The sequence below is a fragment of the Saimiri boliviensis genome, chromosome 2, assembly GCF_048565385.1.
Source record: "Saimiri boliviensis isolate mSaiBol1 chromosome 2, mSaiBol1.pri, whole genome shotgun sequence".
In the NCBI taxonomy this organism is placed as follows: domain Eukaryota; kingdom Metazoa; phylum Chordata; class Mammalia; order Primates; family Cebidae; genus Saimiri; species Saimiri boliviensis.
This window is the reverse complement of record NC_133450.1, coordinates 108,799,577-108,814,065: the sequence shown is the minus strand read 5'-3', so window position 1 is coordinate 108,814,065 and position 14,489 is coordinate 108,799,577. Positions and strand designations below refer to the sequence as shown.

Below are 14,489 nucleotides of genomic sequence, written 5' to 3'. Positions count from 1 at the left end.
TTTCTGCTGTTGTTGAGTTATACAAGTTTTTAAATATCATCTGGGCATTAACTCCTTGTCAGATACATAGTTTGTGAATATTTTCTTCTATTCTGGAGATTATCTTTTCTCTGCTATTTCCTTTGCTGTGCAAAAGCTTTTCATATTGCTAAATGCCACTTGTGTATTTTTGCTTTTGTTGCCTGCACTTTTGAAATCTTACTTAAAAAAAAAATTTACTCAGCCCCATGTTGTGAAGTGTTTCCTCTATGTTTTATTCTATTAAGTTTATAGCTTCCGATTTTACATTTAAATCTTTAATCCATTTTGATTTGACTTGTATATGGTGCAAGGCAGATATCTAGTCTTATTCTTCTGTATGTGGACATCTACTTTTCCTGCACCATTTATTGAAGAGTCTTTTTATTTTTTTTATTTTGGGTTCAGAGGGTAAAGGTGCAGGTTTGTTAGACAGATATATTGTGTAATGCTAAGGTTTGAACTTCTAGTGATCCCATGACCCAAGTGGCAAATATGGTATCTGATAGGTAGTTTTTAACACTTGCCCCTCCCTCCTTTTCTCTACTTTTTTTAGAACCCCTAGTGTCTGTTGTTCCTGTCTTTGTTCCATTTACACCCAATATTTAGCTTCCACTTGTAAGAATATGTGGTATTTGGTTTTCTGTTCCTGCATTAATTTGCCCATGACAATGGCTTTCAGTTGTATCCACATTACTGCAAAGGACATGATTTCATTCTATTTTATGGCTGTATAGTATTCCATGATACATAAGTGCCACATTTTCTTTATCCAATCCACCATTGATAGGTGCCTGGGTTGATTTCATGTCTACTATTCTGAGTGGTGCTGCACTAAACAGATAAGTGCATGTATCTTTTTGGTATTAATAGAATAATTTATTTTCCTTTGGGTATATATCCAGTAATGGGATTGCTGGGTTGAATGATAATTTTATTTTCAGATCTTTGAGAAATCTCCAAATTGCTTCTTACAGGGGCTGAAGCAATTTACATTCCCACCAACAGTGTATAAGCATTCCCTTTTCTCTGCAACCTCGCCGTTATCTGTTATTTTTGGACTTTTTAATAATATACATTCTGACTGGTTTAGATGGTATCTCACTGTGGTTTTGATTTACATTTTTCTAAGGATTAGTGATACTCAGCAATTTTTTTGTATGTTTGTTGGTTGCTTATATGTCTTCTCTTGAGAAGTGTCTGTTCATATCCTTTGCCCATTTTTTTTTTTTTTTTTTTTTTTGAGCCAAGGTCTTGCTCTGTTGGCATGATCATGTCTTGCTGCAGCCTTGACCTCTGGAGCTTAAGCAATCCTGCCACCTTAGCCTCTTGAGTAGCTGAGACCACAGGTGTGTGTAAACACCCCCAGCTAATTTTAAATTTTTTGATGGAGGTGAGGTCTCATTATGTTGCCTAGGCTGGTCTTGAACTTCTGGTTTAAGGAACTCACCCACCTCAGCCTCCCAAAGTGCTGGGATTGCAGCTGTGAGCCACCATGCCTGGCCTGCCCAATTTTAATGGGGTTATTTGATTTTTGCTTGTTGATTTGTTTAGTTTTTTATAGATTCTGGGTACTAGGCCTTTGTTGGATGCATAGTTTGCACATATTTTGTCCCATTCTCTATGTTGTCTGTTTACTCTATTAATAGTTCTTTTGTTGTGCAGAAGCTCTTTAGTTAAGTAGGTCTTACTTGTCAATTTTTGTTTTTGTTGCACTTACTTTTGAAGACTTCGTCATAAATTTTTTGGTTAGCCCAGTGTCTGGAAGGGTATTTCTTAGGTTTTCTTTTAGGATTTTTCTATAGTTTGAAGTCTTACATTTAAATTTAAGTCTTTAACTCATCTTAGTTGATTTTTGCATATGGTGAGAAGTAGAGGTCCAGTTTCATTTTTCCGCATATGCTTAGTCAATTTTTGCAGCAACATTTATTGAATAGGATGTCATTTCCCCATTGTTTATTTTTGTTGACGTTGTCAATGATCAGTTGGATGCAGGTGTGCAGCTTCATTTCAGTGGTCTCTATCCTGTTCCATTGGTCTGTGTGTCTATTTTTGTATCAGCATCATGTTGCTTTGTTGACTGTAGTATAATTTGAAATTGGGTAATGTGATGCTTCCAGCTTTGTTCTTTTGGCTTAGGATCACTTTGGCTATTCGGGCTTTTTTTTGTTCAGTGTGAATTTTAGAATAGTTACAATTCTGTGAAAAATGAAGTTGGTAATTTCATAGGAAAACATTGAATTTGCAGATTGCATTGGGCAGTATGGCCATTTTAATGATATTGATTCTTCCAGTCCATGTATGTGGAATGTTTTTCCATGTGTTTATGTCATCCTTGATTTCTTGCATCAGTGTTTTGTAGTTCTCCTTGCAGCAATCTTTAATTTCTTTGGGTAGATGTATTTCTAGGTACTTTTTCTTTTCAGCTATTGTGAATGATTTGAGCAAGAGAGCAAGACTCTGTCTCCAAAAAGAAAAGAAAAATATGCTACTGACTTGTACATTGATTTTGCATTCTGAAACTTTGCTGAAGTTGTTTATCAGGTCTTAGGGGTCTTTTGGCAGAACATTTGGTTTTTTAAAGTATAGAATGCTATCAGTGAAGAGAGATAATTTGACTTCCTTTTTTCCTATTTGGATGACTTTTATTTTTTTCTCCTGCTGATTGCTTTGGCTAGGACTTCCAGTACTATGTTGAATACAAGTAGTGAGATGGACATCTTTGCCTTTTTCCAGTTCTTAGATGCTTCCAACTTTTGCCCATTCAGTATGATGTTGGCTGTGATTTTGTCAGAGACAGCACTTATTTTTAGCTATGTTCCTTTGATGCCTAGTTTGTTGAGGAATTTTATCATAAAGGGATGTTAGAGTTTATCAAAAGCTTTTTCTGTATTTATTGTGAGTTAGGGAGGAGTCTCTCCTTGGTTTTTTGGAATGTTTCAATAGGATTGATACTATCCCTTCTTTGTATGTCTGGTAGAATTTGTCTGTGAATCTATCTGGTCCGCGGTTTTTTTTTGGTTGGTAGGTCTTTTTATTACTGATTTAATTTCGTTACTCATATTGTATGTTCGGGATTTCTGTTTCTTCCTGGTTCAATCTTAGGAGGTTTTGTATCAGGAATTTATCTGTTTCCTCTAGATTTTCTAATCTGTATGCATAGCAATGGTCATAATAGACTCTGAGAACCTTTTATGTGTCTGCGGGATTAGTTGTAATGTCACCTTTGTCATTTCTGATTGTGCTTAGTTGGATAATCTTTTTTTCTTGGTTAATCTAGGTAGCCATCTATCAATCTTGTTTATTCTTTCAGAGAACCAATTTTTTATTTTATTGATTGTATGGTTTTGGATCTCAGTTTCATATAGTTCTCTGATTTTAGTTATTTCTTTTCTTCATCTCCAAGATTTCAGTTTCATCCTTTTAATATCATTCTTATTAATATCTATCTCTTTGTTGAATTTCTCATTCAGATCATGAATGTTTTCTAAATTTCATTAAGTTGTTTGTATCTTTTGTAGCTCACTTAATTTCCTTAATATCATTATTTTGAACTTCTTTTCAGGCATATCATAAGTGTCCTTTTCTTCAGAGCCTGTTAGTGGAAACTGTTCCTTTGGGGTGTCATGTCCTTACTTTTTCTTGTTTCTTGTGTCCCTTTGTTGATATATGCATATCTAGTAGAAGAGTGATTTTTGTTTTTTGTTTGTTTTATTGAGTAGCTTTTGTAGGGAGAGACTTTTTCCCGTAGATGGGTCTAGAGCAGGCATCCCCAAACTTTTTACACAGGGGGCCAGTTCACTGTCCCTCAGACCGTTGGAGGGCCGCCACATACTGTGCTCCTCTCACTGACCACCAATGAAAGAGGTGCCCCTTCCTGAAGTGTGGCGGGGGGCCGGATAAATGGCCTCAGGGGGCTGCATGTGGCCCTCGGGCCGTAGTTTGGGGACGTCTGGTCTAGAGTGTCAGTTGGGTGTGGTGCATTGGCTTTATTTCTGGTAAACTCAGTAACGTGGTCCCCATGCAGTTTCTTCAGCTATTATTCTTATCAATGATGTTTGCGATTGCTTCAGTAACCTAGGCTGTGGGGGTTTTGATGGTGGTGGTACAGGTTTGCTGGGAGCAGGGGCACTGGTCTGGTGGTCAGGCTGGGCACATGCAGTTACAGAGGGCTGACAGTCTATCTTGTGGGCTCTTTGGGGAGGCAGAGCTGCCGCTGGACTGGATGTTGGGGTGAGTGTGGGTGTGGTGGTGCCAGGTGTCCCTCCAGTGTTGCATCCACAAAAGCAGTGATACCACAGGACTAGCTGTCAGGCTGGGCATAGGCACATATGGGCTCAATGATCTAGTCAGTTTTGCAGCCCAGGTGTATGTGAAGTGTCTGGCCAGCTCTTCAGTGGATTCCTTATTGTATAGGTTTGCCTTTTTCTTGGGGGGGTATGTCGGTTCAGATGCCAGGATCTCAGTTGTTATGTGGTCTAGGCTTCACACAGTTGGGGTTATAGTGCTGCAGGCATCCATATGAACTTGGTAGAATGATGATGAGTCTCAGAGACAGTGAGACTCAGTCTCAGAGGTAGAGACTGGCTCCTAGGGCAGGGCACACTCTAGCTGTGGGTTAAGTGTCAACAAGGCCTTGAGCAGAGCAGCTTACATTGCTGAGGTGGGAGGTGCTCAAGGTAGGCTTCTTTGAGGCGATGCAGCTATGTAAACTCCTGATTACTCTCCAAACTGAATTTGGAGCTTGTGAGGACTGAAGGACTCCCCTGTAGCAAGAATGGCTGGCATTTATGGTAGTAATAGGCACCATTGCATATCTCCAGCATAACCCTTCCCTGTACGAAGTTTCCCCTGACTTCAAGCTGATCTTCAGAGACAACGTGGCAAAGTCAGGATGCCTTTCTCACATCTCTATGGTACTATCCTGTGCTTCTGTTCTCCACAGGGTTTTGCTGCTCCCCTGGTGTTTGCCAGCATACTTCCTCAGTCACTTTAGTTGACATATAGTTATTTATTGTTTGTTTTGGTCCCTTTATGTGGGAGAGAAGTCATATCTACTTGGCAACCTTGATGATGTCACTACCTGGGATGCATGGAGTCTTACTGATTTTAAGGGAGTGGTTTGGAGGTTGGTAATCATGGTGATGTGGATGGGAAGAGAATAGTGGTTATATATAGACATGAGAGTTTCAAAAAAGAGGGTACCGTTGAGGGATATTTTTAAAAATCCAGAAATTGCAGCATGAACTTTAGAGAGTGATAGGTAGCCCAACATTTCCTGGCTACGTGGATCCAAAGGTGAGTGAAAGCATGTTTTCTTTCAGCATCTTTGTCACTTCACTTCTATTAGAATTAGTTTCTCTGTTAGAATTATGTTCAGAATAACAGTTTCCTTAATTTCCGTATTGGTTACTCTGTTTTCTGAAAAGTGGAATTATCAACAAAGAAACAGGAATATTTCAAGTCATCTGCTATGTAAGAATCAAATGAGATTGTCTATTTCAGAGTGTTTTAATAATAACAAAGTATTCCAAATGTCTTTATTCCTATTAATCACATTAAAAATGGGATGCAAACAGAAATACCCATAAAGTTTCTACAAATGATGTCAAAAAGTTTCTATAAATGATGCCATTATTTTATAGATGAGTAAAATTTTTTATTTAAAACAGACCAACATTGTGTAAATTACTAAGTTCTTAAGCCCTTTTATACTTGGTCCTGTGATCCTGGGGCTGGGACTCTGTAGACTGACCCCGTTTTGACTTTATAAGTTGCTTTCTGTTGGGCTCTGCCAGTAAGGGGTATAAAAGGGAGACTGGTAGGCCAGATGAAACAGGAGGGACTTGATCCTTTCTGTGGGCTTCCAGCTTTCTTTCTGCCTTTTTTCTGTTCCTGTGAGCCTCAGTCCTGCAACACTTCTTCACCAGGTAGCTAAAATTCCCTCCTCTATATATATGTTTTTGAGACAGAGTCTCACTCTGTAGCTCAAGCTGGAGTGCAATGGTGTGATCTTGGCTCATTGCAACTTCCACCTCCTGGGTTCAGGCAATTCTTGTGTCTTAGCCTCCTGAGTAGGTGGGATTACAGGCATTCAGTACCATGTCTGCCTGATTTTTTGTAGAGATGGGGTTTCACCATGTATAGTAGGCTGGTCTTAAACTTCCGGCCTCAAGTGATCACCAGTCTTGCCTCCCAAAGTGCTGGGATTATAGGCACGAGCTACTGTGTCTGGCCTCCTCCTTTAGTTTATCTATAACTAATATGCAAAATTTCCAACCCCTGAATAAAAAAGTTTATCATATGCAACCCCCTTTTCTCCCAGCATGTGTACCAGGCAAGTAGCATTCCTTCAGAGGTTTGGGTCCCCATGGGATCCTTCTTCCACTTTTCTAAGTTTTAACAACCTCTTCCCTTGTTTTCCCAACTCTATGAGTGGTAACTGTTTCTGTAAAGTTGCTATCTCTATGATTTCTTAGGGGGTCTCTTTTATCGTCCAGTTTTCATGTCTTTATATTAAATTCTCTCTGTCCAAATGACTGATATGATTTCTGCCTCTTTACTGAACCCAGACTGATTGAATTATCTTACTAATTTGTTAATTAACAAGACAATTTAGGGTCATAACTGTACATACTGTTTAGTATTTACTATTTAGTTTATACTGTTATAATACTTAGAGAATAATTATGACATATACTAAAATTATTAACACACAGACATTATCTATAATAACAAAAATTAACCAAGTTTACTGTCAAAAATTTGCTACATTGCCTTTATTTTTATAATTTTGTTTCAGACTGGTGAAAACTTCATCAGAACTTCAGCAACCTGTGGTGAGCCATTAAGGAACTACCTATTTAATGAAAAGGATTAGGATTTAAGTTAAATGTTTCACTTCATCCAAGAATAGCAAGTTTAGGTAATTTAATGGACATTTTGGAGCTCCAAATCAATTCAGATTAAGCTGAGAATTTACTTTTGAAAGATAGAATATAAATGCCAATCATAAAAATTCGGTTTTAGGTGGTTAATTTGAGAATTTCTGAGATCAGTATTGTTCCTTTAGTATCTTTCTTCCCTATGGAACTTTTAAATTTAAGGTAGAAATCTTCAGTTTAGAAATCAGGGGAAAATGGTGAATAGGAGGCAGGACTAACTTGCAGCTCCCACTTGGATGAACAGAACAAGGTGTGGAGATTCACATCATAAACTTTGGCTCCAAGAACTAATACAGGAACATACTAGGAAAACAGAAAGAATTCAAAAACCCTTTGAAAGAAGCAGTTTGCTACTGCAGACTCCTCGAGAATTATGAGTGCCCAAAGTGTGAGGGGGTGAAAGCCTCTGAACACACACCCTCACTGGGGAGCCTGAAAATCCAAGTCATGAGAGGATTTAATTTTACCTAGAGCTGAAATGAATGTAGAGAGCTAGTGAAATATAAAAGTAGAAGTAGCAGTAGGAAGAGCCCTGTAGGCACTCCCAGTCCCCAGAAAAGCCTAGGGAAGCCCTTTCTGATTTTATGTCACAGCAGTCCTTGAAGAGGGCTGCCAGTAGACATGGAGGAGTGCCATAGGGAGAAATAAACTTTCAGCTGAATGTTGTAATAATTTCAGCTGAGTACAGATTTCCCAGAGCAGACTCTTAGGGTTGGGAAGGTGAATAGGAAGTGCAGGTATGAGGAAAGAAGCCATGGCGGAGAAGGGGGTGAAGCCTGAAAGCCTTGCTTGCTTTCTCAGTGGGGAGACTTGTAGCCTGGTGCAAGTTCTTAGCCCTGCTCACTGGCTGCCTGGATATAAACTCAGTGCTATTTGGGGAGCACGGTGGGAGTGAGATTGGCCCTTCTGGCTGCATGGGAGAGGGGTGAGACCTGTCACTGCTGGCTTTCTTCCACTTCCCTGGTGACCTAATATTCAGAATCTACGAGAAACTCAAAGAAATCAGCAAGAAAATATAAACAATCCCATCAAAAAGTGGGCTTAAGACATTAATAGACAGTTCTCAAAAAAAGATAAATGGCCAACAAACATATAAAAAATGCTCAACATCACTAATGATTAGGGAAATGCAAATTAAAACTACATTGTGATACCATCTTACTTCTGCAAGAATGACCATTAAAAAAAAAAAAAGATGTTGAAATGGATGTTGTGAAAAGGAAAAACTTTTACACTTGGTAGGAATGTAAACTAGTATAACCACTATGGAAAACAGTGAGGAGATTCCTTATAGAACTAAAAGTAGATCTACCATTTGATCCAGCAGTTTCACTGCTGTATATCTACACAGAGGAGAAGTAATCATACAAAAAAGATACTTGCACATGCATAGTTATAGCAGCACAGTTTGCAATTGCAAAAATACAGAACCAGACAAAATGCTTATCAATCAATGGATGTGTAAAGGAAATGTGGTATATGTATATACCGTGGAATAGTACTCAGCCATTAAAAGGAACAAAATAATGGCATTCATGGCAACCTGGATGGAATTGGAGACCATTATTTTAAGTGAAGTAACTCAGGAATGGATACCCAAACAGCGTATGTTCTCACTCGTAAATAGGAGTTAAGCTATGAGCATGCAAAGGCAAGAATTATACAGTGGACTTTGGGGATCCAGGGGAAAGAGTTGGAGGGTGGTGAGGGATAAAAAGAACTACGCATTGGGTAAGTGTACACTGCTTGGGTGATGGGTACACCAAAGTCTCAGAAATCACCACTAAACAACTTATTTATGTAACCAGATACCCCCATTCCCCAAAAACTTACTGAAATAAAAAAAAAATAAAAGATTATCTTCACTAAAAAACTAAAGTGAATTATGTGAAGCCAAAGGATAGTCTGTCTATTAATATCTATCTACATATTGAATAAAAGAATTTAAAAATGAGTATATTAAAGAAATAAAAAAACACTTCTATTTCTTTGATGTTTGTGTTCTCTTTGCTTAAGTCATCTCAGAGTGCAACACAGCTTATTTTCATTAAATCATGTGCATCTGTACTTTTCTCCACCCCTGTTTTTACTGTAGATGTTAGTGATCCAGAGCATCCTATCTTTTATATTCTGTATCCATAAATTTCTGTTTGTCTTTGAATTTTTAAAATAACACTGCTTAACTTTTAAAGTCTAAATTATATGGTCTTAGGAGTTGATCTACTTCAGACACAGTCTCATAATAACTTAATTTACAGAGGAGGAATGACTGTTTTAGATTAACACCAATACTTAAGTTTATATGGTGGTGGCGACAGAGCCAGCAGTGACTTTATTTTGCTCTCTGTAGGAATGATTTTCTGGTTAGATATGAATGCTTTAAAAACGAATCCAGTGATTATAAATTTTTTTTTGCAAACATAGATTCAGGTTTAGGGGAATAATATGAACCTAAAGCATATTTAAGCTAAATGATTTCAAATTATTTAATCCATTCTTCCAATTATGGTGGTGTGTCCTTTTACTAACATATAGTAATGTTGACTTTTCTTTATAAATGATATAGATAGTGCTTCAAAATTTTTATTATTATTTGTTGGAGGTTATCACTTTGAATTATTTTTATTTCAACTAAAGATAGTTTGCTTTTTCTGAACTTTGTATAATTTTATCTTTAGCCTAAGTCTGGAAACATACTAGATTTTGATTTCCTCAAATGAATATAATTTTTTAATATATTGATTTTAGCTATTTCCTTTTACTCATTCTAAAAATTTTTAGCATTTGCCAGAAAAACTCATGAATGATTCTTAGTGATCAAAAAAACACAAGAGTTTAGAACATTGCATCAATTTACAACAAATAAATGAGCAAAGATGGTTAAGTTTATGATAATATCTGTAGTAGATACCTTATATGATCACAGTTTAACTCAGAATAATTGCTCATTACCTAGAGTAATCTCCAACAGGTACAATGTGCATCCATTGACCACATCTATATGGCGACCTTCTGTAAGGTGTTACACACCTTAGTTTCTGTGTGTAACATACTTATGTAAGAGGGCATGCCTTATCCAACCTAAGTCAATTAGATTATTTTTCTAAAGAATTTAAAAAGTGGAAGTGAGACATACAGAAACTAGAAATTTTGGGAACCCAGTCATATCAATGACGATGCTCTTGAATAAAGTCCATGAACTCCTGTTTTAGAGATCTCCAGAGTTGAATTTCTTCTTTCCAATCCTGGGTATTATGTTTTCAGTTTTTCTTCAAGTCTGTTAATTATTCCTGCATTCTATTAGTAAGTTTATTTTTTGACCTAGGCTAACCAGAATTGGCTCCAGTTTCTTCCAGAAAATACCCCAATGGAAGAAAAAAAGGGGGAGGGAGAAACCGAATGAAGAAAAGATGATTTGAAATAACCAGAAAGTGGAACATGGAAAAAACTGATTAAAATTAGTTTGAAAATAAAATTTTAGGTTGTTGCAGCTTCGGGGAATTTATTCTTTAAATACTGCTTTTAACTGGATTCTTTGGTAAATGGTAAATGCATTTTGGCTTTGATTTAAGCAGCTCATTTTTTGCTTCTTTAATAAACTTACTCTCACTTAAAAAAAAATCTTTTAGAAAAACTCATGATAATTATTACTGTTGAGAAGCAGGAGAAACATATTGCATTAGTCACAATTTTACAGAGAAACAGAGCCAATAGGAGATATCTATCTATCTACCAATCATCTATTTATCTAAATATATGACTATAGATATACATGAAGGGATTTATTATAGGAAGTGGCTCATATGGTAAAGGAGGCTAAGAAGTCTCATGGCCTGCTCTTTGCAAGCTGGAGAACCGTAAATTCTGGTGGTGTGATTCAGTCCAAGTCCAAAGCCTGAGAATCAGAGGGCTGATGGGTCTAAATCCAAAAGCCCAAGAACCAGGTGTGCCAATGTCCAAAGGCAGGATAAAATGAACATCTCAGTTCAAGCAGAGAAAGCAAATTTGCCCTTCCTCTGCATTTTTGTTCTATTCAGGCCCTCAATGGATTGAATGCTGCCCACCAGTATTTGTGAAAGCAGATCTTCTTTACTCAGTCTACTGATTTTAATGCTAATGTCTTCTAGAAGCAGTCTCATAAGCCCAGAAATAATGCTTTAGCAACTATCTAGATACCTCTTAGCCTAGTCAAGTTGACCCACAAAATTAACCATCACAGATATTTTATTTCGCAACTGTATTAAAAGTAAACAATTTTATATCCTCCCAAAAAAGAGAGGAATAGCTTTAGTGACTTCCTATGTTTCAGAGTAATAACAGTCTTTACTTAGGGAAATGGCTTCTATTGATAGGAAGTAGTTTGCTATATTTGACCTTAAAACATCTAGCTTTGCAAACTGTTAAACCTAAACACCGTTGTCTCAATCAGAAAATGTGGAACAACAATTCACATTGGTAAATTTTGGTTATATATGTCATTAATATAGTTACTTCTCTTTATGTGTCTGTTCATTTATCCTACTGATATGTATTACATACCTATTATGTGTTAGACTCTATACTAGTGCCTAGGTTTCATCACTTAAGAAAATAGACAAAATCTCTGCTCTTGAGATATTTATAGTCTAGTTTTAGAATGGGTACTTTTTAAAAGTTGTTAGTCAACTTTCTTCTTTAAACAATTTGACGTCCTTTCAGATTGTATAAATTGGAACCCTGTAGGGAACTGTTTGAGTATGGGGTGGAGGGGATTGATGGAGGACAACAAAATGTCTACTATATAGACATGAAAAATTATTTAAAATATTCATAATTTTGTGTTGAAATTCATTGAGGTGGAACAGTGTTCATATTTTGCTTCTGTTTAAAAAATGAAATTAATATGGCAAATTGAGGAGACTAGGAAATTTGTGAATATATATAAACATATTTATAGATGCAAAATAAATATATATTTGCCACACACATATGTATACACACACATGCAAATGCTGTGTAAATGTTCTTAATTAGCTATCTTCCCAGATCCAGCCCAAGTGCTTATTTACCTATCCCCAGGAATTTTAGCACGTAGAAGATATTTTAAATGACACAAAATAAACAGAAGCACGGTTTATCACTTTTATAAGTTAATTAAAATATTGATATGTAATTAACTCTAATGAATTCAGCAGTCATAAAGAAATCATTAAATTGATTTTTAAAACCAAGTATTGCCACACTTAACTAGTTGCTGATGGTCATTTGCATTTCATAAATGTTACTACTGTCTATGAATGTACCCATGCTGTGCTAATGCTGTTTCTATCTGTGAACTGTGAGTCAGGTTGGAAGTTATAGCACTGGTTTCAGTCCTTGTCCCTGATCTATTTGTGAAAATACTAAGACTGGTTACCTAGACAAGTTCTCTCTTCTGAAAACTTCATTTTCTTATGAACTTAAAAGAAAAATCCAACTTTTGTTATCAATTAGCTACAGATTTTAAGTGCAGTTCTCAAAGTAGTTCTCTTTTTCAGCAAGTCTGCAAGGTCAAAAATGTTGCATATTAGTACTCAGACTTATTTTTCACTTTTCACCTCCAGAGACTACATGAAGTGATGACATCATGGCTTTTATGTTAAATATTGAGTTTATTATGCTTTTTAAATAAGTGAATGAATAATACATAAGTAGATATTTTCTCAGTTTTAATGTTTAATGTGATTATGAGTGATAGGGCCCACATAAGCAAAATCTCTTTGGGATCCTCCATCATTTTGAATATGATAAAGGGATCCTGAGATCAGGAAATTTGAGTATTACTGGCTTAGGATAATGTAAACAGTTATTTCAGGAAGTTAGTGTTCACAGTATAAAATTCCAAATGCACTCATTTGGATATTTACACATTTTTTTTCTATGTCTTACATAGTTGTCACAGTGTCATATAGCTAAGTAATAAAATGTTGTCCAAGGTATTTTAAAAAAATTTACAGAATGATGGTTAGCAGAGGCTGGGAAGGGTAGTGGGTGGAGGTGGGGACAGATGGGGATAGTTAATGGGTACAAAAATATAATTAGATAGAATGAATAAAGTCTAGTATTTGATAGCATGACAGAGTGACTGTAGTCAACAATAATTTATTATACATTTAAAAATAACTAAAAGTATAATTGGAATGTTTGTAAGATGAATAAATGATAAATGTATGAGGTGATGGATACCCATTTTTTCTGATGTGATTATCACATACTGTATGCCTGCCTCAAAATATTTCATGTGTCCTATAGACATATACACATACTATCTACCCACAAAGATTAAATTTTTTTAAGATTTACACTTTTTAAATTGAGATAAAATATACATATAAAATTTACTTGGAAGCCTTAGCCAGAGAAATCAAGCAAGAGAGAGAAATAAAAGGCATCCAAATAGGAAAAGAAGGAGTCAAACTATCTCTCTTTGCTGACAATATGATTTTGTACCTAGAAAACCCTAAAGACTCCACCAAGAAGCTCCTGGAACTGACAAATAACTTCAGTAAAGTTTCAGGATACAAAGTCAATGTACAAAAATCAGTAGCAATTTCTATAGACCAATAATGTTCAAGTTGAGAGCCAAATCAAGAATATGATTTTATTTGCATAACCTTAAAAAAATTGAAATACCTAGAAATACATCTAACCAAGGAAATAAAAAAAAAAAATCTTTACAAGGAGAACTACAAAACACTGTTGAAAGAAACTAGAGATGACATAAACAAATGGAAAAACATTTCATGTTCATGGATTTGAAGAATTAATATTGTAAAAAAAGGCCATTTTGCCCAGTGCAATCTACAGATTCACTGCTATTTCTATCAAACTACCAATGCCATTTTTCACAGAATTAGAAAAAAAAAAGATTCTAAAATTCATATGGAACCTAAAAAGAGCCCACATCACCAAAGCAATCCTGAACCAAAAGAATAAAGCTGGAGATACCACATTATCCAATTTTATGATACTGTAAGGGTTCAGTAACCAAAACAACATATTACTATTACAAAGACAGACTCATAGACCAATGAAACAGAACAGAGAATCCAAAAATAAAGACACACACCCATACAGTCACCAGATCTGTGACAAACCCAACAAAAATAAGCAATGGGGAAAGAAATTCTTACTCAATAATTGATGGGATAGCTGATGGTCGTTTGCTAGCCAAAGGCTAGCCACAGGCTGAAGAATGAAACTGGACCTTTACCTTTCACTATATAAAAAATGGATTGAAGATTTAAATGTAAGACCTAAAGCTATAAGAATCCTAAAAGAAAACTTAGGAAACACCATTGTGTACATTAGCCTGGGAAAGAATTTATGACTAAGTTCTCAAAAGCAATCTCAATTAAAACAAACATTGACAAATGGGACTTAATTAAACTAGAGAACTTCTGCACAATAAAATAAACTTATCAAGAGAGTAAACACATAACCTACAGAATGGGAGAAAATATTTGCCTACTATGCATTTGACAAAGACTTAATATCTAGAATCTAAGG

At 36.0% G+C, this 14,489-nt stretch overlaps 1 protein-coding gene across 11 annotated transcripts in view; it reads left to right on the top strand.

Annotated features, from left to right (window-relative positions):
• LOC101052147 (ADP-ribosylation factor-like protein 2) overlaps positions 1-14,489 on the top strand; it is an 889,888-nt gene that overhangs the window by 69,926 nt on the left and 805,473 nt on the right. For 2 of the 11 annotated variants that reach the window (XM_074394012.1, XM_074394010.1), the window contains one exon: positions 6,821-6,857. The exons of the other annotated variants lie outside the window; for them this stretch is intronic. The gene's annotated coding sequence lies outside the window, so the exon portion shown is untranslated. The remainder of the gene's footprint in view (positions 1-6,820; positions 6,858-14,489) is intronic. 11 annotated transcript variants of the gene reach the window in all.